A 26,700-nucleotide genomic window follows, 5' to 3' on the forward strand; every position below is an offset into this window, starting at 1 on the left:
CGTTTACTTATTTATTTATATTTTGAATTTTATTATTTCTTTCCTTTGAGAGGAGGAGGTTCTCGGAGCCCTTTGAGGTGCATCCCTAATATTTGGACAAAGGTACTTTAGTTTAATTGGTTTATCCTATCTTCTCTCTCTAAGGAATGTTATCTCTCTAAGATTTTACATATATCCTATCTTCTCTCTCCAAGGTAATTGGTCCCATTGCTGCAAGTAGTCAGTCATGATAATAACTCATGTTATGAACCTTCTTACAAATGTTACAGTGCTTGTTCCCCTTTGGCAGCAAATTGGAGGAGAAAATTCATTTCTCGAAAAACACCATCATTAGTCGCCTGGTATGTCAGACTAATTTGCAACTTACAATTTTCCACAAATCAATAGTGTTAAACAAGTTTTAGATAAATTAATCATAAGATTCATAAATAACTGAATGATTTTTAATTAATTTATTCACTTGAGAATAATTTGAAGAAAAGGAAGATTTAACTACATGGTTAACAAATTTTTGTCCAATCAATGTCCACCATGCTGCTAGCCTTACTCATGGATTATACTCAAATACTGACTTAAATTGGATCTAAATGTCATATGCAAAGCATGACAATATGAAATGCTATGTGTTCTAGTGGGAAAACTTTCATTAGGCAATTGCAAAATCTCTTGGTTTTTTCTTGATTTTGTGAAAGCTATTGTGATTCATATATTGAGACTTATGATTATTAAATGAATGTGTGGTAACCTAGCCCAAAAGAGATCAATATCGAACTAGGCCTAGTCCACCTGACTTGCCCAGTCACCAAGAAAAAGGCCCAAAAGATTAGCATGATTTTAAAGCATGACAGACAAAAAAGAAAAAAATACGGTGAAGAAGACTCGGGAGTCTTTTTTCTCCCGATCATATTGGAGGGAAGTCGATTTCAGAAAGAATTTAGCCTCCCCTCAGCTTTATTAGGGACCTTAAACTCTTCCTTGGAATCCAACACTGGAGTTTGAAGGATTTTGATGATGATTTCCAAGTGTTCACTAAACAATGCTCACCAGCACCACGACCCAAGCACCAGTGGCAAAAATAAGGGAAGGCTAGAAATCTTTGACAGACCATTCTCTCCCTCTTCTTCAACTTTTGCAGCCTTGATTTTGGCTGGTTTATCGCTAGATTTTTCTTAGAAGAATCAAGTCCTATTTTCTCCTATCTTTCCCTATTTTTTTTTGATTTGCTAGTGCTGTTCGTCACTATTGATCATCGGACCAAGGACATCGGCTATGCCACCATGGGCCACATCCTCGGCCACCATCTTTACATAAGGTGAGACTCTATTAGTTTTGGAGAAGAAGGGAATTCAGCAAAATCCCCTATTCGCCCAAACCATGAAAGAAGAAGAAAGGAAGAAAAAAAGAAAAGAAGCAAATAAAAAAAAGATAAGAAAAGAAAAGGAAGGAAGAAAAGGATTTTCTCTCTCTTTCCTCTTTCCTCTCACCTTCCTCTCCCTTCTGATCACTTAATCTCTTCCTGTTTTCTTTATCTATAATATTTTTCTATAGATTTTTTCTCCCTCTTTATGAATATTTTTTTAGGATTGATCTAGTATAGCACTTTCTTTCAATGACCTTGATCGATCTCAATGAAAAGATCTTGGCCCATGGTCATTGGATGACATGGCAGCACCTACCTTGGCTAGATTGGATATCATAATGTTTGATTATCTATAATTTTTATTGAATTATTTGTATACTAGTTCAATCATTGATTGATTAAATCATCTTAATCAAATTAGTCAGGATGTCAGGTAGTGTTGCTTGATCAGCCATGTTTCACCTTATTCATTTCTTTCTTCTGACATTCTCTCTCTACTTGATTTATAAATCTAATGAAGGGTCTGCAGCTTTGTCGCATTGAATCCAGGTTGACTCGATTGAAAGACTTTAAACCATCCTATTGATCTAGTAGTATATCTGCAAGTCCTCGTTGAGAATCACAAGATCCAGCCTTTGTTGGTCTCTATCAAATTCTTGTATCTTAAGTGATCTTAATTAAACAAAGTTATTTGATCAAACTGATCATAAATCATCGAATGACATACCAGCCTCCACCTTGAGTCTTGTCAGACACCGCTGACTTAATCATTCTCAATCTCTATTGAACTACTTATATCCGAGTATACTCTTGATTAGATGAAGTTAGATGACTGGACTATTGAGTGCGACTATCTGTCGATCCTCTCTTTCTTAGTTATTCATATCTTTTTTAATTATTGGATTTGATCCTATATAGAGATGTAGTTGCCTAGATAATAAGATATCTAAAGTGGGATACTGCAACATCATCTATTGTTTGAAAATTTTGAAATTTTTTTTTAACAATTATTTAGATATATTGGAGTACAAGTGATGTAAGTCATCTAACCCCCCTTTTTTAGATTTATTGATAAATTATATGATACTTATATCATTGAACTTTGAGTTATATTATTTGTGATTTATGAATGTGAAGCATGACATTTACTTGCTATTTTATCTTATTATAAAATATTAGTTGAGATATTGTCAAAGGGTTTGATTTTGTTATAGATTATGATCGATTACTTTTGATTCCAAATGGTTTTGTGTATTGTTCGACTAAAATATATAATTGATTTTATCAAAAAAATGATTAAATTCCAGATAAATATTGACTCAGAGTCGGACTATGTATCGAAACCTTGCCAATGGGGGTTCTAACTTGGTATCTGATACCATACCAATATGGGCTATGTCGTTATATCGACACCCTACTAGTGGAGCTTGTGCACTGATACATAATATCCTACCAGTGGAGGATATGTGTTGGTATATTAATACCTTGCTAGTGGGGTGATGTGTTAGTATATCGATATCCTATCTGTCACATCTTGAACTTGTTACCTAGGTCAACCATGTGATACAACTATATAAACTCTATAGTGATACCCCAGAGATCATGCAAGGTCTATAACATGACTCCAGCACTTGAACTGCACACTCAACCATCCAATGCTATGCATTCTATGAGTCCGAAAGGAAAGAGAAAATTGAGATTATGAACTTTATAGCTAGCCTAGTAAGAATCCTATCATACATATATTAAAATAATAATAATTCAAAAATAATGAATGAGCAATATTAAAGTGGAATCATAAGTCATAAAAATTTCATGTCAAGCATGCAATATAACTTAATGTTATATAAACATATATTAAGAATCATATATTATCATAAATCCATCACAAATACCATGAACAATTTCTTATGACTTATCATTTATGTTTCATTAATAGGTTCCAAATCAACCATCATCTTTCAATTTGGACTAATCATAGTCACATTTCAATCTATGACTAGCAAACTATAAAACATGCTTTAGCTTGTGGTGGCAATCTATAATGATCATAGTTTGCCCTACAGTGGTAAATCGAGGTATCCACACTTCAGCTTGCAATAGTAAATCAAGATATTGGCACTTTGATCTATGATGGCAAAACAAGATATCCACGCTTCGACCCATAGTGAAAAACTAAGGTGTCATGATTCGGTCCAAGACTAGCAATCCAAGGTGCCACGATTTGGCTTGTGACCGATAATCCACATTATGGCTAGTCCAAATCCTCTTACACAATTAAAAGATCATTCAATAAGTTATATTACATTTCTTGTTTAATTTTAAAATACCAGATATCATATTTCCAATAATCAAAATAGTCAACATGTGATACGTATATAATGTAGAATCATTTATCCAAATAAAATCAAAATCATTATGTATGATATATATATATATATATATATATATATATATGATCATGTAAAGAGATTCTTACCTCTACCGATCTTAGACTCAAATACAGTTATTGATCAACCCTTCGATCTATAAACTCAAGATCAAGGTATTGCTGCTTGACATCTTGTATGGATAAGTATATCTCTACATGATCAAGATCAAGCATAAAATTCATAGATGATTATGGATAGCAGAAAAGCAAAGTAAATGATCCTAACACTATAGCTCTAAAACTCTTCATAGGGTTAACTGGTCAACCTGAGCATATTTAGACATTTGGACCCTCTATTAGTCCATAGGATTTTTAGAGAGAGAAAAATTCATGAAGAGAAGCAGTCTAAAAAAAAAATTCTAGAGAGAAAATAGGAAGAGAAACTTATAGAGAGAGAAAGTAGAGAAAGGATAGAGAGGAGAGAGAAGAGAGAGATTTTTTTTTTATTTTATTTTATTTTATTTTATTTTTCTTTTTTTTTCTTCTTCCCCTCTCTTTTCTTTTTCTTGTTTTCCTCTTCCTTTTTCCCATGGAAAACAAGGGAATGGGTCTTAAGCTGACCCACCTCCCTTGGCCATGGCCTTCTCCAATGATGCCTTGTGTGGCTCTAGTAGGGGATGGCTCCAGCTCTCGGTGACCAAGGCAAGGTTGCATTCGACGACGACAATTAGTTTGGTAGAAGAAAAAAAAATAAAAATAGAAAACTCTCTGATGGGTAGAATTGTAAACCAATTATGGCAATCAGGCCACCAATGATGACCAAGGGATGCAGAGATATAGATGGAAGAGAGGTATGGGTTAATTATCTTGTTCCAGCAAGGAAATCAATGATAAATCATCAAAAGGTCTCGATATAAAGTCAAAGGAAACACTAGGGTTTCGCTAGCAGTGGATCATGGTGAAGGATGACTCTAAGAGGAAGAGAAGGGGATTTGTAGATGGGAGCTTCGGTTCTCGCTAGAGTTTGATTTGCCCCAAACTCTTTTTTTTTATCGGACTTGGGAGAGGAGATGAACTCCATCAGAAGTCCTCTTCCACCTCATGTACTAAGTGCATGGGGCCAAAATATTTTTTACTTTCGTTTGCTTTACGATTCGTGTGAAAAAAGTCAAAGAGTCTAGGTCTTTACATTCTTCCTCTTTAAAGAAATTCATCCTTGAAATTAGCATACTGTAAAGTAAAAACCTTAAGAATACAAACTTCTTATCTTATCCTTGAGTTCCTAAATAACTTTCTTTACTTAGAAAAGAAATTTAAATCCTTTACCCTAAAACCTTCATTTAAACCATCATATTTTGGCTATGTACTCTGATTTAATTTACTGAATATCTCAGGTTTTCTAAATAACTTCCAAAGCAGTAAAATCATAAATTTCTTAATCCCTCAGATTATAACCCAAGATATAAACTATCCATCAAAAGAGAAACCCTATGAATCATTTTTGCTACAATCCATAGTGATTATAATTCTAAATTTTGATATTACTTATGTCATAGTCCCTGGTAACCTTAAACTTATGCTTTGATACCATTTTATTATTGTTATAAAATTGAATAGCATGCAACATTAAAATTTTAAATTGCAGTGAAAAGAAAATAGATTAAAACCTTTAAATCTGAACATGCATGTATGAGATCGTATCTCAAAACACCAAAATCTTTCGTAGATTTAAGATTAAGATAAAAATAAAATAGAGAGTAAGATCTGATCTTCAACTTATGTGGATAGATGTTCACCGCAATTCAATGATCGATGGGTGTCTTGAAGGTTCTTTTGAAGCTGTAAATACATCCGACTTCTACAGATATCTATACAAGGCTGATCTGATCAGAAGATTTGGATCTCATCGAGATGCTAGCTCCCATGTAGAAATCACTTTTCTTTGATGTTAAATCTCTTTCTCTTATTTCTCTTCTCAAGAGAACATCAAATAACTAGAGGAGGAGGAAGATGGGAGAGGAGAGGTGTGTAGGTTAGAATATCCAACTCTTGGACGTGTCAAGGAGGAGGAGGCTTGAATGTTAGAACGTCCAACACTTTGGAGTGCAAGAGAAAGAGGAAGAGAAGGGAGGCATCCAAAACTATTTCAATTTTCCCTTTTTTCTTCTTTTCAGATTTTTTAGCACCTCTCTCTTTTTTTGCCACTTGTCTCTCTTGTTTTCACACTAACAACCAAGAGGAGGCACCCACACTTAAATCCGAAAGCTAATTTTAATCCTACTACGGTTTAGTTGAGAGTCTTGAGAGAGGACTCTCTTTAAGGGGCATTTCTCTTATTTCTTGAACCAACTCACGCATGCCCCCTCTCTTTTCACGCCGTTCATCCTCTTATCTAATAAGAGGAGGCGCTAATCACAAGTCCGTGTTTTTTATCCCAACACCTCATTAGGGTTTCCATAGAGTCCTTGTGCATTAGAACTCTTTAGGTGCTACCTTGGTGATTCCAAAAATCCATAGTGATTCCATGAGGCATGAGATCTAGGGAAGAGTCATTCTGCAGGTTAGTCACCTTTATTGATAGAGTTCTATGTGGTTTGGGTTCTTAATAAGTTAACTACTTATTGAGTCTTATCTTTTAGACTTATGAAATCCAATCTGAGTCAAACTCAAATCAAGTCCAATTAAATTAAATCTAATTTAATTTGACTAGGACTCAACCCCAATTATTTAATTAAATCAAAAATAATATAATAATAATTATAAATAAATCCTCCTTTAACTCACTAACTATTAGCGAGTGTTCTCATTAACTTTTACAAATTAGTCCAATCATCAATCATATTGATAATCAGATCTGACTGCAATTCAAAATCATAATTCAACTATCTGATCAGTCAGAACCTCTTATGTGTGTGATCCCATAAGTTCTATTCTATCTGATAGTGAGATATGCTATGATTTCTATTACAAATATCATTGAAACTCTTTTCAGTGGATTGGAGCAATTTCAACTGACCAAATGAGATTTATTTACCATTAAAATAATTTTCGTTGGTCGCACAATCCATTAATGACACCAACAATATATAGTAGCAATCCAACAGAATAGAAAAAATAAACCTCTTAGGTATAGTTACTGTGTGATACAGTTCTTCTATTGTGAGTTCCGACAAGATGGAGATTATGAAAACTCATTATATGTAAGATTTATTCAACTTGAGTTCATCTTGTGAAATCTTATAGAAATTCTTTTCCATTATTCATCCTGCCATGGTCATAATTTTCAGAACTTGATCTCATAAATCATAGAGGACTACTTCTTATCTACTAAGATCGATAGATCCCATTCAGATTTATACCCTACTCCTACAATGAACCTATTACAGCCAATCTACACACCAAAGACTTGAATGGCTAGGGACCAAATGTATGTACAGTCAAACTATAGTAATCCTGTTATGAATAGCTAAGGCACCATAGGTCAAAAAACCAGTCACATCACTACAGTATCAAAAAAATTACTGATGAGTGAGTGAACATCCAAGTGACTTCTCATGTTAGTCATATTCGATAGTCTTGTTCTCAAACTACCACCTGCACTCTTACTCTAATATTTTCACACTATAGATTTGAGACTCGTTATCTGAATAGAAGTGATTTGTGCATTAATCTTATCGGATCAATCACCGTCCCTATGATGATCCATCGATCTAGAGTAATTCAGAAATTAATCATCAATAACACATGTCTCAAATTTTCAACTCTTAAAAATATGTGTCATCATCTTATTAATTTTTTAAACAATTCATGGATACATACATAACATGAATGAAAATAAACTATCCATTTTATTAATAAATAATAAGATTAAGTATAAAACTATATCCTAAAAAGAATAAATGTGTCGACTTGATTGACTTTTAGGGTATATATCTAACAATCTCTCACTTACACTAAAGCCAATCTACCATTTATCTAAGTTCCATCTTCTCAAGATGTACTTTGGTCCTCTACTAGTTAGGTGGTTTAGTCAGTGGATCCACCACATTATCTATGAGATCTACTCTATGCTCCTCAAAGTATTTCTTCTTGAGATAGTTGTGAATAATATAAAATCATCACTCTATGTGCTAAGTCTTTTGATGAGACCTGAGCTCCATAACTAAAGCTATGGCGCCATTGTTATCACAGTACAGTATTATGGCATCTGATGATATTACATCAAATTTTGCAACGAACCTATTTAAACTAGAAGGCTTTCTTAGCATCCTTAGAAGCAGTATTGTACTCAGCTTCCATAGTGAAATCTGTAATGATTGGTTGGTTAGAACTCTTTCAATTCACAAAATCTCTATTGCATAAGAAAATATATCCTGATATAGACTTTCTACTATCAAGGTCAGACATGAAGTTTGAGCTACCGTATCCTTCTATCCTTAACTTTGATCCTCCTCCAAAGATCAAGAATAAATTCTTCATCCTTCTTAAGTACTTAAGAATGTTCTTCACAACTATCTAGTGCTTTTAGTCTAGATTCAACCAATGTCTCTCATGACACTCATAATAAGAGCTATATCAGGTCGTGTATGCATCATGACATACATGAGGCTCTTATAGTCGAAGCATAAGAGATTTCGCTCATATGTTGAATCTTTTCAGATATGTTGAGACATATTTTCTTAGAGAGATCAATTCGATGTCAAAAGGGTAAAAATCTCTCTTAGAGTTTTCTATGCTGAACCTCTTCAGTACCTTCTCTATGTACATCTTCTGTGAGAGGCCTAGCATCCTTTTAAATCTATCTCATGGATCTTTATTCTCAGAATATAGGATTCTTCTCTAAGATCTTTCATAGAGAATTCCTTAAACAATCATATTTTAACCAGAATTAGCATGAGAACATCATTCTCAATCAGAAGAATGTCATCCATATACAATATAGAGAATGAGACAACTTCTACTGATCTTCTTATAAACAATTTGATCACATCATTGAAATGAGTGTTCCAACTCTAAGATGCTTGGTTTAGTCCATTGCTGCTTGCACATCCATCTACCAGATCTCATCATGGCATGCCACAATAGCAAGTAGTGTCTGGATAGATTTTGGCATAGCCATAGATAAAAAATATTTTCTGATAGTCAATGCCATTGCGTTGACTATAATCCTTCGTCATAAGCTTTGCCTTATAGGTCTCTACCTATCCATCTGAACCAATATTTCTTTTGTAGATCCATTTACATCTAATAGGTACCATACTTGTTGGTGGATTTACTAAGGTATAAACTTGGTTAGAATATATCGAGTTAATTTTTGACTTCATTGCATTCAACCACTTCTCAGAATTGATGTTTGACATTACCTCGTAGTAGTCTTTGGGATCATTTTCATGTTCCATATCTCCCAGGAGGAATATTTCCTCTATACCCTCTACTAGAATACCTAAGTATCTTTCAGAAGAACAGAAGATTTTACTAAATCTACGAGATGGAGGAGGTACGATATGTACTGGCTCAACATGAATAGGTTTTATGACTCGTTGCTCTTTAGAGATTCTCTCTTCAAGCTCAATTTTTCTTCTACTACCTTTATCTTGGATAAATTATTTTTTTAAGAATATAATACGCTGGCTCATAATCACATTGTGATCTTTTGAGAAGTAAAAGTAGTATCCCAAAGATTCTTTAGAATACCTAATAAAATAAGCTCTCAAAGATCTAGCTTCTAACTTGTCCACCTATTATCTTTTAACATGAGCCAGACATCTCCGGATCTTGAGATAATCAAGATTTGATTTCTTATCATGCCATATCTTATACAGTATGGTAGGAATAGACTTAGAGAAAACTCTATTCAGTAAATTTTAGAAAGTAAAGCATGTCCTCAAAGAAACAAGGAAAGATTTGTGAAGCTTATCGTGGATCGGACCATATTTAATAGAGTTCTACTCCTTTTCAATATTCTATTGAGTTGAGGTATACTAGAAGGAGTCCATTATGAGACTATATCATTTCTTTTGAGATAGTTTAGAAACTACCACTAAGATATCCACCTACTCGATCTGATCGAAGAACTTTAAGAAATTTTTAATTTATTTTTTTTTCTCATATCTGAATTCTTTAAATTTTTTAAAGGTTTCAGATTTATATTTCATACATATACCCATACTGTTAATAGTTATCGATAAAGATAATAAAGTAAAGATAACCATCCCTAGTCGCACATCAAATGTGCTATATACATCGATGTGTACCAAGATAAGTATCTCAGTGATCCTCTCCCCATGTCCCATAAAGGGTAGTCTGATCATCCTTTTTTGAAGACAGAATTCGCAAACTAGAAACGACTCGAAATTCAACGAGCCAAAGAGCCCATCTTTCTTCAATCTATTTATTCTATCCTCTCCAATATGATCAAGCTTGTGGTGACACATATATTTCTGATTTATTTCATCTTTATATTCACACATACATCCATATGTAAGTGATAGAGACTGTCAATCATAAAACAACAAACAATCAATTTATTTCTAAAATAATTCATATGGTAGTCTTTATCATCCTACACTAATGATGAAATAAAAATTAAATTTATGCTATCAGCAGGTACATAATAATAGTCTCTAAGTATCAAAATAAATTCAGATAATAATCATAGAGAATAAATGCCCATGGCCACAGCGACAACTCTTACCTCATTGCCAACCTGAAGGGTCACTTTACTTTTCCTCAGTCCTTTACTTTCTTTTAGATCTTGCATTGAAGTATACAAATGAGTACTCAAATCAGAGTCTATAACCCAACTAGAAGTAAAAAAAATTGTAAGATTAGTTTCAATAATGAGCAGATCTGATATACCCTCTAAAGATGTGTCCCCTTTCTTTTTCTTTAAGCTTTTCAGATATACAAGATATTTTCTTTTAATAGCCATCAACATTATAGTGAAAATATTTTTCTTTATTAGTAACCTTCTTAGAAGCTTCTTTCTTTGGCCTTCTTTCATACTTATATTTCTTCATATATTTCTTTTTTCTTCTAAATAGATATTTTCTTGAAAATAACACTATAAGAATTTTAAGTATTAGTGACGGTATTAGCGATAAAAAATAAGCCATCGCTAATAATAGTCTTTAACCACCATAAAAATGATCCAAAAAATTAGCCGTCGCTTATAGTATTAGTGACAGAATTATGACAATTAGCGATGGCAAAAGTCATTGCTAATAAAATTTAAATTTTAAAATTTTTTTAATTAAAATTATAATTAAATTAATTAATTATCTACTACTATTAGAGACGAAAGAATTGCCATCGCTAATAATTTAAAAAAAAATATTTAAAAAATTATGAAAAAATATTTAACAGTATTAGTGATGATGATTAGTTTTTAGAAGTGAAGGATTGCCGTCACTAATTCCCTTAAAGATATATCGACAACATTAGTGACGGCTACCTTTGCTGTCGTTAATAGTTTGCCAAAAATACCCCTTGACCCATGGGAGAAAAAAAAAACTTTTGCACTTATCCCCTCCCCTTCCCATGATTCCTCCCTCATCGATGCCTCCTCCTTCCCAACTTTCTCCCCCTCATTGATGCCTCCTTTCCGATGGTTCCCTCTCCCTTACGCCCCTTCCCGATGGTTCCCCCCTCCCTATGCTTTGGCATCCCACAGCCTCGAGCCCGTGCTTCAGCCATGTCCATGGCCTTCCCAACCCTGCCGACCCCGACCTCACCACCCCGACCCTGCCGGCCCGACCCTACAGCTCCTGCCCCACTACCCCCAACCTACGGCCTCGATCGTGTGGCCCCTGCCTTACCGACCCGACCCCGTGGCCCCAACCTGTGTTGCTTTTTTGCGGTCCCATTCGCATGCCCTCATCTCTACGGCCGCATCCCCGAGCTGACATCTCGTCCCCGAGTCATCCTCTCGTACCTCAGTCCCTGTGTGCCAACCCGCACCTCAGTCCCTACGTGCCAGCCCACCTACTGCTGTGAGTATTAGTGATGGCATTAGCGACGGCTAATGCCATCACTAAAAGTTAATTTTTTATTTAAATTATGTTAATTAAGTATGATTAGATATTAAAAAATAATTAATTAAATATTAATTAATTAATTAGCTAGATATTTAATTAATTAATTAATTAATTAGAAGCATGGGACTTAAGTCACGGCATGCAAAGCACTCGGACTGAGGAAAGGTGCCAGGCAGCATTGCAAACATGGGGTCAGGGCATGCCCTACGCATACGGACCTCGGATTCCAGCTATCATCCAAGACATCTAGCCCCCATATGCCCTGCATGCTTAGGCCAAGAAGAAATGCTGGTTAGCATTGCAAACATGGAGCTAGGGTATGCCCTGCGCACTCGGGCCTAGGGTCCCAACTAGCATCCAAGGCATCCAACCCTCGTGCACCCTACATGCTTGGACCGATGGAAGGTGCCGGGCAGCATTGCAAACACAAGGTCGGGGCATGCCTTATGCACTCGGGCCTCGGATCCCATCCGGTGTCCAGAGCAGCTAGTCCTCACACAAAGGTCGAGTGCATATTCTACGGCATCTCATAATTGGGTGTTAATTTAAGTAATTAATTAGGTATTAATTTTTTAAAAAAATTATATTGCATGGAATCATAGACCCATCTTTTGATTAATGTACATATTCTACTGTATCCGTATATTTATTTATTTTTATACGGATGGAAGAATTATATATATTGATCAATTGATTATCTGGTATGGATAGTTTGAGAAATGCAAGTAATTCTATAGATCATTACAGTAATCAAATGATATGCTGAGGGTTTCAAAAAATTTTAGACAATATTTTCTTTTAGTTCTCCCCATATATCTTCAGCCATGTGGGGAGAACTAAGGAGAAATACTCTCAAAATTTTTTTTGGCCCCTTGCATATCGTTTGATTACTGTAATTGATCTTTAGAGTTAATACATTTTCTGAATGGGATAGGTGAAGGGAGGAGAACCCTGACTCTTTGGATAATGGGGTGGATAGTCGGGTGCATCTAAAAATTTTCTATAACAACTTGATAAAGATTAGATCTTAACCTGATTCATAGTGAAATAGAGATCAAATCTCTAAAGATTATGAATCCAAAGCCTCGTGTAAGTCTGAATGCACAAACCCTCTACTTTACGTGCACATCAAACTTCACAGAAAAATGAGATAAAGCCTTGGATTGAAGCACTTCGCAAGGCCACAAGGGAGGGGAGAGAAGCTTTGGTGTGACACCTCACACCACCAAGAGGGGATGCCCAAGAGGCTTCACACCATGGAGAAGGTGGGACACCCAAAGGGAACACACCAAGGGAAGGGTGCTGCCCACTTTTCTTTAAGCCTCCTCTCTCTCTCTCTTTCTTACCTTAGCACACAATCTAAGTGTTATGCTATAATAGTTAGATGTCCTCCCTATTTATAGATAATTTTTTATGATTCATAAGACTAAAATTTCTAATTCAATCAGACTTTGAATTAATCCATAACTTATTAAAGAAGGAGTCCTAAAGGAGAAAGGATTGGCGCCTAACTAGGCACCCTCATGCACCCACGTCTACACCCAAGTGTAGGGTGGCAACAACCAGCACCCCACCACCTCCTAGTTGGCCATGAGGAGAGAGAGTCTCAGTAAAAGTAGACTCTAAAGATCTAATCCAAATATGGATCAATTCAAATTCAATTCGAATCCGATTCAAAATAATTTCGAAAAGATGTCAATCCTAAACTGTCTTAGAATTTAGGATCAAGTCTAATTTGAATTTATTAATCCAATTAAGTCTAATTAAATCAGATCTAATCTAAAATTAATTATACTTAAATTCAATCTCTCATAGACTCCTTGGATCATAGATCAAATCTTATTCATCTTCAAAATTGAATCTAAACCTCATATCTAGTGCTAGCTTGATATAGTCAATTGTTTAATCCCATATGACCCATAACTTAATTCTCAATCAAGTTAGTATATATGTTCAATCAAGTAATGTGCTTTCAAATGGAACATACAGATATAGATCAATTCTTTTCTACATTGCTTGATTCTGTACGTGAATCCATAGATTCGAATACTAAGTCAGTAGCAAAAAAATCATTTTCTGTACTAATTAAAGTTACCATCTTGTAATAGTTTCTGACATCCAGATAGGTTGAATAATTACAAGATAATATTCAAGAACCCATGCATATGGTTACCGTATAATTCATCCTTTTGATCCTAAATGATTTAGGATGATCTAGAGTTAACTGTCAATCCTGACTGAGTCATCCACATTATATTTCAATCTTTTAAATTTGTCCCATAGATTATCCTAATCAAAATTTTATAAAATTAAAATATAGTGATACATCAGCTCTTATAATCTAGAGAGGTCAATCCTATCTTGATTTACACACAGACTTCGTAAGTACTTGACTGTACCCAATAGTCTTTCATCACTATATTAGAAATGCAGATAGTATGGCACCAAAGCACAGTGAGTTACTTGTAAGTCACTTTGATGATCTTAAATCTGAGGAACACTTATGTCCATACACTGCACGAGCTGCTCTTGACAATGGAGTACTCAGCAGGTAGTTACTTGTTCAGTGATAATGTACCCCTACATCTCACCTTATGCCATACCAGTATCTCCATACTCCTTGCTTAAGAAGATAACCCATCTATATAGCACACAATGATCTTCACTCGATAAACATCATCATCTTTTAACGACGTATTATTTAGTCATGAACATATTTAAGAACTATACGATAAATCCTACTTGATCGATTACTTCATAGTTCTAAGGACTTCATCACAACACAAGATTTTTATAAGAAAGATGTAACTTTGTGATGAATAATATCAAAATAATTTTTATTTATTGATCAATAATTTATATACAAAAGAAACATAATCATCCATCCAATTAGTTTTAGGACACATTTTCCAACAATTCTCATTTGGACTAAAGCCAATCAGGATAGTATCTAATACCTATCTTTCATTTGTGATCATCAAACTCTTTGATCCCCAAAGTTTTAGTGAAGGGGTCAGCTAGGTTCTTCTTTCCATCGATCTTCTGCAGCTCGATGTCACCTCAATCCACGATCTCTTGTACAAGGTGATAGCGACATAGAATGTGCTTGGTATGCTGGTATGACTTTGATTCTTTCGTCTGAGCTATGGCTCCAGTGCTATCACAGTACAGTAGAACAAAGCCATCAATAGAGGGTGTAAATCCAAACTTGATGATGAATTTTTGCAACCACACTGCCTTTTTTTACAGCATCAGATACAGCAATATACTCCACTTCGCATATAGAATCGGCCGCAGTATGTTGCTTGAAACTTTTTTAGCAAATTGCTCCTCCATTTAAGATAAATATGTAGTCCGACATGCTTTTGCTATCATCACTATCTGATTAAAAATTAAAATCAGTATATTTCATAAGTTTCAGATCAGCATCTCCATAAATAAGCTACTGGTCTTTAGTATTTCTCAAATACTTAAGGATTGTCTTCACAATCTTTCAATGGTTCTCATCCAGATCTAACTGGTACCTACTCACTACCCCCAGTAAATAAGTCACATTCGGTCTCATACATGTAATGATATACATGATAGATCCTACTGTCGAAGTATATGATATTCTACTCATACGCTCTCTTTTCTGAGATGTTGTTGGATAATCTTTTTTGGAGAGAGTAATTCTATGGCCTATTGGTAGATAGCTTTTCTTGAAATTCTCGATGTTGAATCATTTCAATATGGTATCAATATACGTGGATTGAGACAATCCAAACAACCTTCTAGATCTATCCCTATAAATATTTATCCCTAGGATGTAGGATGCTTCTTCCAAATTCTTCATGAAGAACTATGATGATAATCACAACTTCACACTCTGCAAAGCTAGGATGTCATTTCCTATTAACAGTATGTCATCTACATACAGTACAAGAAAGATGACTATAGAATCGTTAGCCCATTTGTAGACGCAAGGCTCTTCTCCATTTCTAATGAAGCCATACATTTTGATCACCTTATTAACACGCATGTTTCAACTCCTAGATGCCTACTTCAGTCCATAGATGGACCTATTTAGTTTGTATAACTTTGATTCGTATGTGGATGTGAATCTTTCAGATTATATCATATACACTTTTTCTTCTAGCTCTCAGTTTAGGAAAGTGATTTTGACATCCATTTATCAGATTTCATAACTAAGTGTGCTGCTATTACAAGCATAATCCAGATGAACTTGAGCATTGCCATAGGAGAGAACGTCTCATCATAATCAATACCCTAACACTGACGGTAACCTTTGGTAACTAGATGGGCTTTATAGGTCTCTATCTTCCCATCCGCTCCTTTTTTTCTTTTAAAAATCTACTTACACCCTATGGGTTTTATCCCTTCAGATGGATTAACTAGTGTCCATATATTATTGATCTCCATGGACTCCATCTCAGACTTCATGGCCTCTAGCCATTTTTGAAAGTTGGACCTTTACATGGCTTCTATATAGGTGATCGAATCTTCATCGTTCTCATCTAGTTTGATAGGATCACCATCTCAGACCAAAAAAATATAGTATCTATCCGGTTGATGCGGTACTCTATCAGATCTCCTCAATGATGTCTCTATTGGCTCAGGATTTGATTCTTCAATCAAATTCAGTTCTGTATGTGCTAGTTCTTCTACCTCATAAATTTCATCAAGTTTAATTTTACAGGCATTAGTTTCTTCTCTAAGAATTTTTTTTTTCAAAAAGACTGTCCTGTTGCTAACTAACATCTTTTGTTCTTCAGCGAGATAGAAGTAGTACCTTTTAATTTTCTTTGGGTATCCTACAAATAAGTATTTATCAAACTTTGGTCCAAGTTTATCTATCTTTAAATGCTTGACATAAGCTGGATACCCCAAGACCCAAGGTGTGAGAGCATGGTCTACATCCTGTCCATATCTCATATGGAGTTTTATCGATAGATTTGCTTGACATCTTATTAAGAATATAGCTGGCAGTTTCAAGAGTATATCTCCAAAAAGAGATTGACAGACTCGCAAAGTCCATCATGAGTCAGACCATATCTAATAAGGTTTGATTTCTTCTTTCAGATATCTTATTATATTATGGTGTTCTAGGAGGGATCCACTATGAGAGAATCTCATTCTCTTCTAGATATGTCAGAAAGTCACTGATGAGGTATTGCCTCCTCGGTCTGACTGAAGAGTCTTAACACTCTTTTCAATTTATTTTTCTACTTCACCATGAATCATTTGATCATTTCAAATGATTCTGATTTATGCTTCATAAGGTAGACATATTCATACCTCGATAGATTATCTGTAAATATAATGAAGTAGTAGTATTCTCCTCTAGTGCCTATATTCATAGGTCCACATATATCACTATGTATTAGACCTAGAACATCATTGGCTCTTTCATCTTCTTTATTAAAAGGTGATTTGGTCATCTTACCAAGAAGATAGGCTTCACAGGTCGGTAATGACTCATCATCATTAATTTCAAGGACACCCTCCTTAATTAACTTGTTAATCCTATTCTTGTTCAGATGACCTAGCCTATAATACCAAAGATAGGAGCCACTGACATTATCTATTTTAGGATATTTATTCGATGTGTATATTACACCAATAGGTTGTGATAATATGTAAATACCGTCTCAATTGTTCTCGCATAATTGTAGTATCATTCATAATGATATTACAAAAATTATCTTTTATTAAAAACTTAAAATCATATTTGACCAAAAGACTTTCAAAGATGACATTCATCAAAAAAGAAGAACAATAATGATAATCATCTAAGATGACACTACTAGGCTCGAAAACAAGCTGCATAGTTTTTAAAGTCAGGATTGAAACAAGTCTTCCATCTCCAACATTCAGAAACTGCTCACCTTATCTAAACTTTCTCTTACCTGCAGTCCTTGCAATGAATTGTATATATTAATCGGACATCTGATATCCAATATCTAGGTAGTAGTATCATAAATAAAAAAATTATAAGGAGTTATCATATAAGTACCTTGTAAAGTAATTGATTGCTTGTTTCTCTTATTCTTAGGCTTATTTGGGTCAAGGGTAGCTATATAAGTAGGATTATTTTTTTTTCAAAAGCCTAGCTTCTTACAAAAAAAATATTCTATCTGGCTCTTATTGACTTTTGACTTTTGCCTCTGCTTAGGCTTTTGATCGGTGGCATGATTCTTCTATACTTTTTTCTTCTTTTCTCTCTTAAAGGATCGATGACCTACAGACGAACCTCCCACCACATGCACCAGCTCCTTCTAGAGCTAGTGGTCCTTCTCGAATGTCTGTAGTAATCCTAGCAAACTATGATAGTTTACTGCAGGCTTAGTCATTCTGTAATGACTCAAAAAGGATAGATAAGATTTTGGTAGCGAATTGAGAATAGCATCCTTACCTAACTGTTCATGTAATGGAAAGCTATGTTTGTTTAGGCATTCAATCTGCTCAATTATGTATAATACATGATCGATGACTGAAGTCCTCTCTCACATACAGGCATTGAACACTGTGCAAGAAGTTTTGTGCCTCTCCGTATTCTCTAGAGTATCGAAAGACTCATTTAATATTTGAATCATATCCTCTGGCTGTATATCCTTAAAATTACAATTTCGTTCGTCATTCATGGCTACCCTTGTAATGCAACACACAGTCGTGCAGTCACTGAGCTACTTCAAGTAAATGTCTCTCATGGCATGGAGTGTGTTGGCTGTAGGTTCTTTGGGTACTTGATCCGTAAGCATGTACCAGATTCTTTTGTGCTCCAGGATGATCTTCTATTGAGAATTATATTTCAAAGCCAATCATCAGCCTGTTGATAGTTGTGCTCATATTTATAAAATATATATAAATTTTTATTAATAAAAATTATTTAGTTTTTTCATCATATTTTGTCCATCTTTCTTGAACTCCTATGTTGTGATGAAATTCTTAGGACTATATTTAATCGACAAAGAAGGATTTGTTATTTAGTCCTTAAAATATATTCGCAACTAAATGATATGCTGTTAATAGGACAATAACGATATCGAGTATAAGTCGTTGTGTGCCATATACATTAGTTATCCTCTTAATCAAGGAATGTGGAGACACTGGTATGGTATGCAGGTGGAATGTAGAAGTACATTCGCATCGAACGTGGTCAATTACGGAGTATGCTACTGTCAAGAGTAGCTCACGAAGGATATGGGTATAAGTGTCCCTCCGACTTGAAATCACCATGGTGACTTATAAGCAACTCACTGTATTTTGATATCGGATCATCTGAATTTTTAATTCAGTGATGAAAGATTACTAGGTGCAGTCAAGTACTTATTGAGTCGGTGCGTGAGTCAAGATGGGATTGACCCCTCTGAATAAGTATTTCAATTTAGTAAAATCTTAACTAGGATAATCCATGTGATGGATTTGAAAGGTTGAAATATAATGTGATCGACTATTTTAGGGTTGATAGTCAAACCCTAAGTCACCTTAAGCATTAGGGTCAAAGGGATGAATTATACGATAACCATACGCCAATAGGTTTTAGAATGTTGCTTTGCAATTTTTTGGCCTATCCGGATGTCGAGTCCCATTACTAGATGGTTATATTGATTAGCATAAGAATTTATTCCTATGCTACCAGTTTAGGTTCAAACTTATGGGATCATACACATTAAAAGATTTGATCTGATCAGATAGCTGAAGTGTCCAATTGAATTGAGACTTTAGTGTAGAGTCCCACTAGACTGGGACTCTGGAAGAGAGTCCCACTGGACTGGAACTCTACTATTAATAAGATTTATTAGTAATTAGACTTTTAATTGACTCAATTTGATTGAGCAAAAAGTTTTGGATCAAATCTAATTGAATTGGATTCAGTTTGACTTAGATTGGATTTGATTTGGTCAAGCCTAATTGCAAGAAAAACTTGTTTCTGATTTAATCAGAACTTGAATTCAGTTAATTTTTAATTGGGTTAAAAATTTATTGAGATGATTATATTTCTAATTAGTTTAGATTTTTTTCTCTCATTAGGTTCAAAACAGATCTAATTTGGTTTAGAATCAAATTGGAAATGAAGAGTCCCACCTGGCAGGGACTCTATCTCTCTCCCTTGCACCAACCTGGACCCATGCCTTTCTTCTCAATGCCAAAAAGATTTTTGCATGTGATTTTTGGGTGTGAGAAGAGAAGGTACAGATAGGATGGGCGGCAAGCATGATGAGTCATGATCCTTATCTTCTTCCTAATTTGAATACGATTTGAATTAGAGATAAGAAAATAAGAAAGAAAGAGATCCGTTATATTTGGAAAGAATGGTGGCACCAAATAATTTTTTTCTTATTTTCTTTGAAGAGTTTGTTAGCATGAGAAAGATCTAATTTTTTTTCTCACACCATCACCTATTTTTGAAAAAATTGGGATACTACATATGGATGTGGTGTGGAGTCTTTCGCGTCCCTATCTTGACCCAAAATCTTGATGCCCATCTATTTAAAGGGGGGTCCAATAATCGGATGCCCCATAGGTATTCTTGGTTGAATTTTATTTTTTCTCTAAAGTTCTCTCCTCTTTTCCCTTTCTCCATAGATTCTTTCTCTCTTCTGGAGCATCCAAGAGATCAAAGGAAGAAGAAGTAGATCAGTCTTCGAAGATCCTTACGAGCTAGCACTCCTGAAGAGCCTGATCAGCATCCGTTCTTCATGTGGATGATCTATAGAGACCGGACTCCTTAGTACAGCTACGAGCAACTTGAACAAACTCCTTCCCATGTGAAATACTTATGGAGATTAGCAACTCACAATCTGATAATGAGTTTTGAACTCATTGGATTAGTTTTGATACATCTAAGGGTTAGATCTAGTCTACAGCATCGATTAGATCGATGCAAATTTTTTTTTTTAAATTTTAAATTTATATTAAATCATGTCATAAATCTTGATATGATAGTTTAGATTAGATCTTATACATGTAAAATAGATTAAAGTGTTTAATCTCAGAAAATTTGCTGTGAAAATTTTAAAATTGCATTCATAGAATTGTCCTACTTTTCCTTCAATTAGTATCAGAACCAGATTTCTTATGATATGATTTCATATGCTTTTAGATCTGATTTTATATTATTTAGATTAGATCTAAATAAGTTTTATTTTTAGTTCTGATATTTGATCAGTTCTGTACTTGTTAGATTAGATGATCTGAGTAGCAAAGTACTTGGATTAGATAATCACTAAGCCATTCGATCATAGGAGCAAAAAGAGTTACATGACTCTCTCCTCCCATTCAATGGGATGCTCTTATGGTATGTAGGGATACCACTGTGAGGTCCCACAAAGAAGAACGCAGAAAGAAGAACTTACTTTTCTATAAAACCCTAGATCTTAAAATCCTAGGATTTGTTGTTTGTGATGTAAGTTAAAAGAAAAATAACAACATCTAATCTTAAAGATTAAAATTATTTTAACAAGATTTATTATCACAAAAAATTTAGATTTGATCTAAAAAGATTTTATGATTTAATATAAAATATTTACATGAGAAAAGATTTCAAAACTTAATCTAAATCCATGTTGATGCTGAAACTTAATTAAAAATTAAGTAAAAAATTGATTAGATCTAGAATTATGATTTTAAAATTTAATAACATCGTATAAAATATGGGGGTGTGGGTTAGCTCAAATCAGGTCCTCTTAATTTGGTTAGACCTAAGATTAGAATCAAAGAGTTAATAGACCATGAAGAGAAATTGATTAAATCTAACCAAATATTGAATTAGATTAAATCAAATTTTCTTTAGAACCAATACAATAGTTGTAAATGGTCAAGTCCATATCTTTGATTAGACCAAATGGATCTTGATTGAGGCTCAGTGGTTGAACTCGAGTCATTAGGCTGGTCAAATCAAAAATAATTAATTAATTAGTTTTTAAGATAAGTTTGGCATTTTGACCGATGATTTTTAATTGAGAGTAGCTTACCTGATCATTTTGATGATGTCTAAGGCAAGCTTAGCATACCCTTCCACCAATCTCACTTACCTGATCAATTTGATGAGTTATATTTTAATTGGATCGCTAAGTGATTCGAGTTGACTTATGCCATTAAGGTTGATCAATGTGACTGATTTAGGTGCCATTTCAACCAGCATGATATTAATCTGATTCAGTGACTTGGTGAAGTCAGTAGGAGGATTATGGTTTACTGATTGATCTCTTCTCTTCTCTAAACTCATAAATTAACTCCTCTAAATTATTAGGTCCCTAAAATGAGATAGTTATAGTGTTAACTAAATCATAGCCTCCCATTAAGTTGAGTGATAATGGGTTCATTAGTATGATGATCATTGGAAGCTCAAAGGTCTGGTGCTCATTTACTATTGGAATTATCATTCATAATATGATGACTCGGTTGAGTCTCTCTGGCAAGTGGTCAGGTTGGATGACTAAAGTTGGGCCTGATCATTTGGTAGTTAGATTTTTAAGTATGATCATGTTAATGGTTGGACCTAATCAGAGCTTACAGAGAAGATCAAAGTAAACTAAAAAGTTACTTGGGGCTAAACCAAATGCTAGAAATTGTTTAGTGAAATAATTGGTTAAAGAACCTATCCATAGATGCACATGGGTGAGCCGGCCAAAGTCGGACTCCTGTGCATTCTATGTGGATTCTAGTTTCCACTAAAAAATTAAGGTAATCCCTCGAAGTGTAGGTAGAGGCTATCAATTCGTATAAAATAGTGGGAGAACTTTTAGACTAAAGTCTGTATCTTTAGACTTAATTAATTCATATACTGATGAAATTTTGATTTTTCTTTTATGCAGTTATGGCTTCAAACTTGTCGCTTCGATCACTGTTGGATAGTGAGAAATGGACGAGATCCAATTTCGATAACAGGTATCAAAAATTAAAAATCATCTTGGAGCATGAGCGAATCTTGTATGTCATTATAAATCCGACATCTGAGGAGCCTACTCCTAATATTTGTGGTATAGTTTGAGACACTTACTTGAAGTGGCTCAACGACCGCACCATGGTGCATTGTATAATGCGGGCTACCATGAACGATGAGTTCAGTTAAAAGTTTGAAGAGGCTCGGTCAGAAGACATGCTCAAGATGTTGAGAGATTTTTTTTGGTACTTTTAATGATGTTGAGTGGCACAAGACTAGTTATACCATTTTCAATGCTCGGATGAGGAAGGAAGCATCAGTCACCAATCATGTATTATACGTGATCGAATAGATCAAGTGATTGAGCAAGCTCAACTTTTTCTTGCATGAACAGCTTGGGAAGGATGTGATCTTGAACTCCCTATCCAAATCCTACCTATCATTTTTTAGTCATTTTTTAATGATGAAATCTATAGTCAACTACCATGGTCTGTTGGGGTTGCTACAGACTTTTGAGAAGGATCACCAACTTCACAAAGAGACGGTGAATATAGTGGGAGGATCTTTTTCAGATGGACGTCATCCCTTTAAGAAAGGAAAGAAAAAGAAGAATAAAAAAATGTAAAGTACTGGGAGTCATACCCAAAAGTTCAAGTCCAAGACCGACCAAAGTCAGACAGAGTGCTTCGATTACAAGAAGCAGGGTCACTGAAAGAGGAACTATCCTCAATATATAGCTTCTCTTGACCCGAACAGGCCAAAGAAGAAAAAGCAATCGATTGCTGGATAAGGTAATTATATGATAATACCTTGTAACTTCTCAATTTTTGATACAATGATCTGGGTATTAGATACAGATAGTCCTATTAATATTTATAATTCATTGCAAGGACTTCAGGTCAATAGAAGATTTGGAGATGGCGAGAGATTTTTGAACATTGAAGATGGAAGATCAGTTTTAGTTCTAGCTTTAGAAATTTTCAAGTTTGTATTCGATTCTCATTCTATTGTTCTTAGTAATTATTATTTTTGTCCTACTTTTTTATTGAATATCATTTCTATAGGCCTTTTGGCCAAAGTAAATTATGAAATTTCAATAAAGAAAAGCTTTTGTGATATCATTTTGAATGGTATTACTATAATACATGGACAGTTGAACAATGATATTTATGTTATATTATGATTGAATGTAATGTACACACCTAATAAATATCCTAGAATAGTTGATGTCACGGATGCCTACCTTTGGCATTGTAGGCTAGATCATATTAATAAAAATAGGATGAACAGGTTAGTTCAAAAAGAAATTTTTGATGATAATGATTATGAATCACTGTCTATCTATGAGTCTTGTTTACTTAGAAAGATGACCAAATCATCTTTTATTGAAAAAGATGAACAAGCCAATGATGTTCTGGATCTTGTACATACTAATGTATGTGGACCCACGAGCACTAGTGCTAGAGGAGGATACCACTATTTTATTGCATTCACAGACGACCTATCTTGGTATAGGTATGTTTACTTGATGAAACATAAGTTTGAATCATTTGAAATGTTCAAACAATTCTGTAATGTGGCAGAAAAATAAACTGAAAAGAATATTAAAACTTTTTGATGTGATCGAGGAGGTGAATACCTTTTTGGTGAATTTTTGATATATCTTGAGGAGAATGACATTCTCTCATAATGGACATCTTCTGGAACGCCGCAGCATAATGATGTGTCGAAAAGAAAAAATCGAATCTTGTTGGACATGGTTCGATTCATGATAGGCTTTTCTAATCTGTTGATCTCCTTTTAAGGATGTGCATTCGAGTCGGCTTGCTATGTACTTAATAAGGTTCCTAGTAAATCTGTAAGTAAAACATCACATGAGATGTGGATGGGATGTATGCCAGGGCTCTCTCACTTTAGGATTTGGGGGTGTCCAGTTTATATCAAATATTTGAAAACAGACAAACTCAGAGCCAGATCTGATAAATATAATTTTATAGGATTTCCCATGTTGGATTTTGACCATACAGCAGAAAGTGATTTTTAAAATTTTAAAACTAAACAAGTCAATAGCTTTAACAATTAAAACTATTGAGCCAAAATTCAAGCTCTAGAATCACCTTGCCGATATCGATCCAAACAAAACAAGCATGCAAAATAGATAAAATTTTTACTTTCACCAAAAGGATAAAGTGGCATGTTAGTGATCTCCATGACACTCCAAAGTAGAAGCTCTCCAATGGTGATCCACATGAAAGTTGACCAAGATCTTTTCTAACCAGTGTGCTACCACAGCCTTATCTTCTCAAGAATACTGCCAGCTTCGAACTCAAAGAACAATCATGCCAAAGCCCAGTCGCCTCCAAACTTGCCATCAGGATCATGCCAAGAAGACACTCTTCAGATGTCTCATAATTTAGGATTTGATTTTTGAAAGAAAGCGTGGTAGGTGATGTGCATATATTTTCAAAAATTTTAAAATGAAATATATATAGATTAAATAATTTAATCTATAACGCATGCATAGATCAAATCTAAGTCACCATACAGGATCTATGATATAAACTAATATACATGTATACATATCTGAAATCTAAAATTTAGTAAGTACAGAACATATCTAAGTGTAATTAGATTATATCTAATTCATATTTAAATTATATCTAAAAATTAATTAAGATTAAAATCTCATACCTGAGCGTGGGTAGCAGATCACCACATCCAAAATTTATAATACTTGATTCTTTATGATGCTTGACAGTTGCACACACATCCGACCTTTATGGGTATGCACACGAAGTCCTTGTACTGATTGATCTCCTCAAGAGTGCTAGCTCACGAGAACACCATCCTTTAGCAGATCTAAGAGAAAATATAATGAAGATGAAAAATTCTTTTTTTTTTCTGGATCCATGCATCAGATCTCTACAATAGAGATCAAGAAAAGAATCCTTTTTTCTCAAATTTTCACGTATAAGAGAGAACCTTTCTCTATTCCTTTCACACCCTTAAGAAGAATTTTTTTTCTTTAATTTTTTATAATGAAAATGAGATCTAATCTATTTTCTTATACTAGAAATCATGTAAAATTTTGAGATCTAAAAAAATCTAAAAGAGAGATCCAAAAGAAGAGCCATTCTTCTCTCTTCTTCTCCCTTTTTCTTCTTGATCTAGAACTCTAGGAAGCCCCAAACACTCAACCAAATTTTTTTATATTTTTGTTCAAAATTTTTATGTTAAAAATTAGATCAAATCTAATTTTTATTCAAAAAAAAATAAAAAAAAAATTAGAAGAAGAACTTCTTCTTCAAGGCTGCGCACAAGAAAGAAGATCCATCTTCTTCTTTGATCTAGAACTCCAAGAAGCCCCAAACATTCAACCAATTTTTTTTTGATATTTTTTCTCTAAATTTTTATATTAAAAATTAAATTTAATCTAATTTTTATTTAAAAAAAATAAAAAAAAAATTGAAAGAAGAACTCTTTCTTCAAGGCTGTGCACAAGAAAGAAGAACCTTTATTCTTCCTTCTCTTTCTCTCATTGGGAAGAACTTTTCTTCTCCAAGTTTCTACTATAAAATCAACAGAGAACCCTCTCTTTGATGTCCAAAAATTAGCAATAAAAGATTTTAAAAATCTTTCAAGAAAGGAGGAGAAGAGGAGAGACAAGATGCATAGGATATGGGGCGTCCAACTCTTGGATGCCCCCTTCTCTTACCTTTTTCTTTTTGGGCGACATGAAAGAAGGGAGGATGCCTCCTTTTCTTCACAGAAGAGAGGAGAGGGTGCACAAAGGGGCATAAGAGATTTTTCATATTGAAAGGGAGGTCTGGCATGGAGATCTTATATCACATGGGTTGGTTGGGTTGAGTCCTATTCCAAATTGGATTCAAGATCTTGATCAAATTCTAACTAATTCTTGGACCCAATCCTAACTAACTTAAGAATTAGTTATAACAAACTAACTAATTAGGTTCTAGCCCAATTATTAAGCTTCAATCAATTTTAGAATTAGTTAGATTAAAATCCTATTGATCTAGAGATTGAT

This window comes from Elaeis guineensis, chromosome 1 (assembly GCF_000442705.2).
Source record: "Elaeis guineensis isolate ETL-2024a chromosome 1, EG11, whole genome shotgun sequence".
Lineage (NCBI taxonomy): Eukaryota > Viridiplantae > Streptophyta > Magnoliopsida > Arecales > Arecaceae > Elaeis > Elaeis guineensis.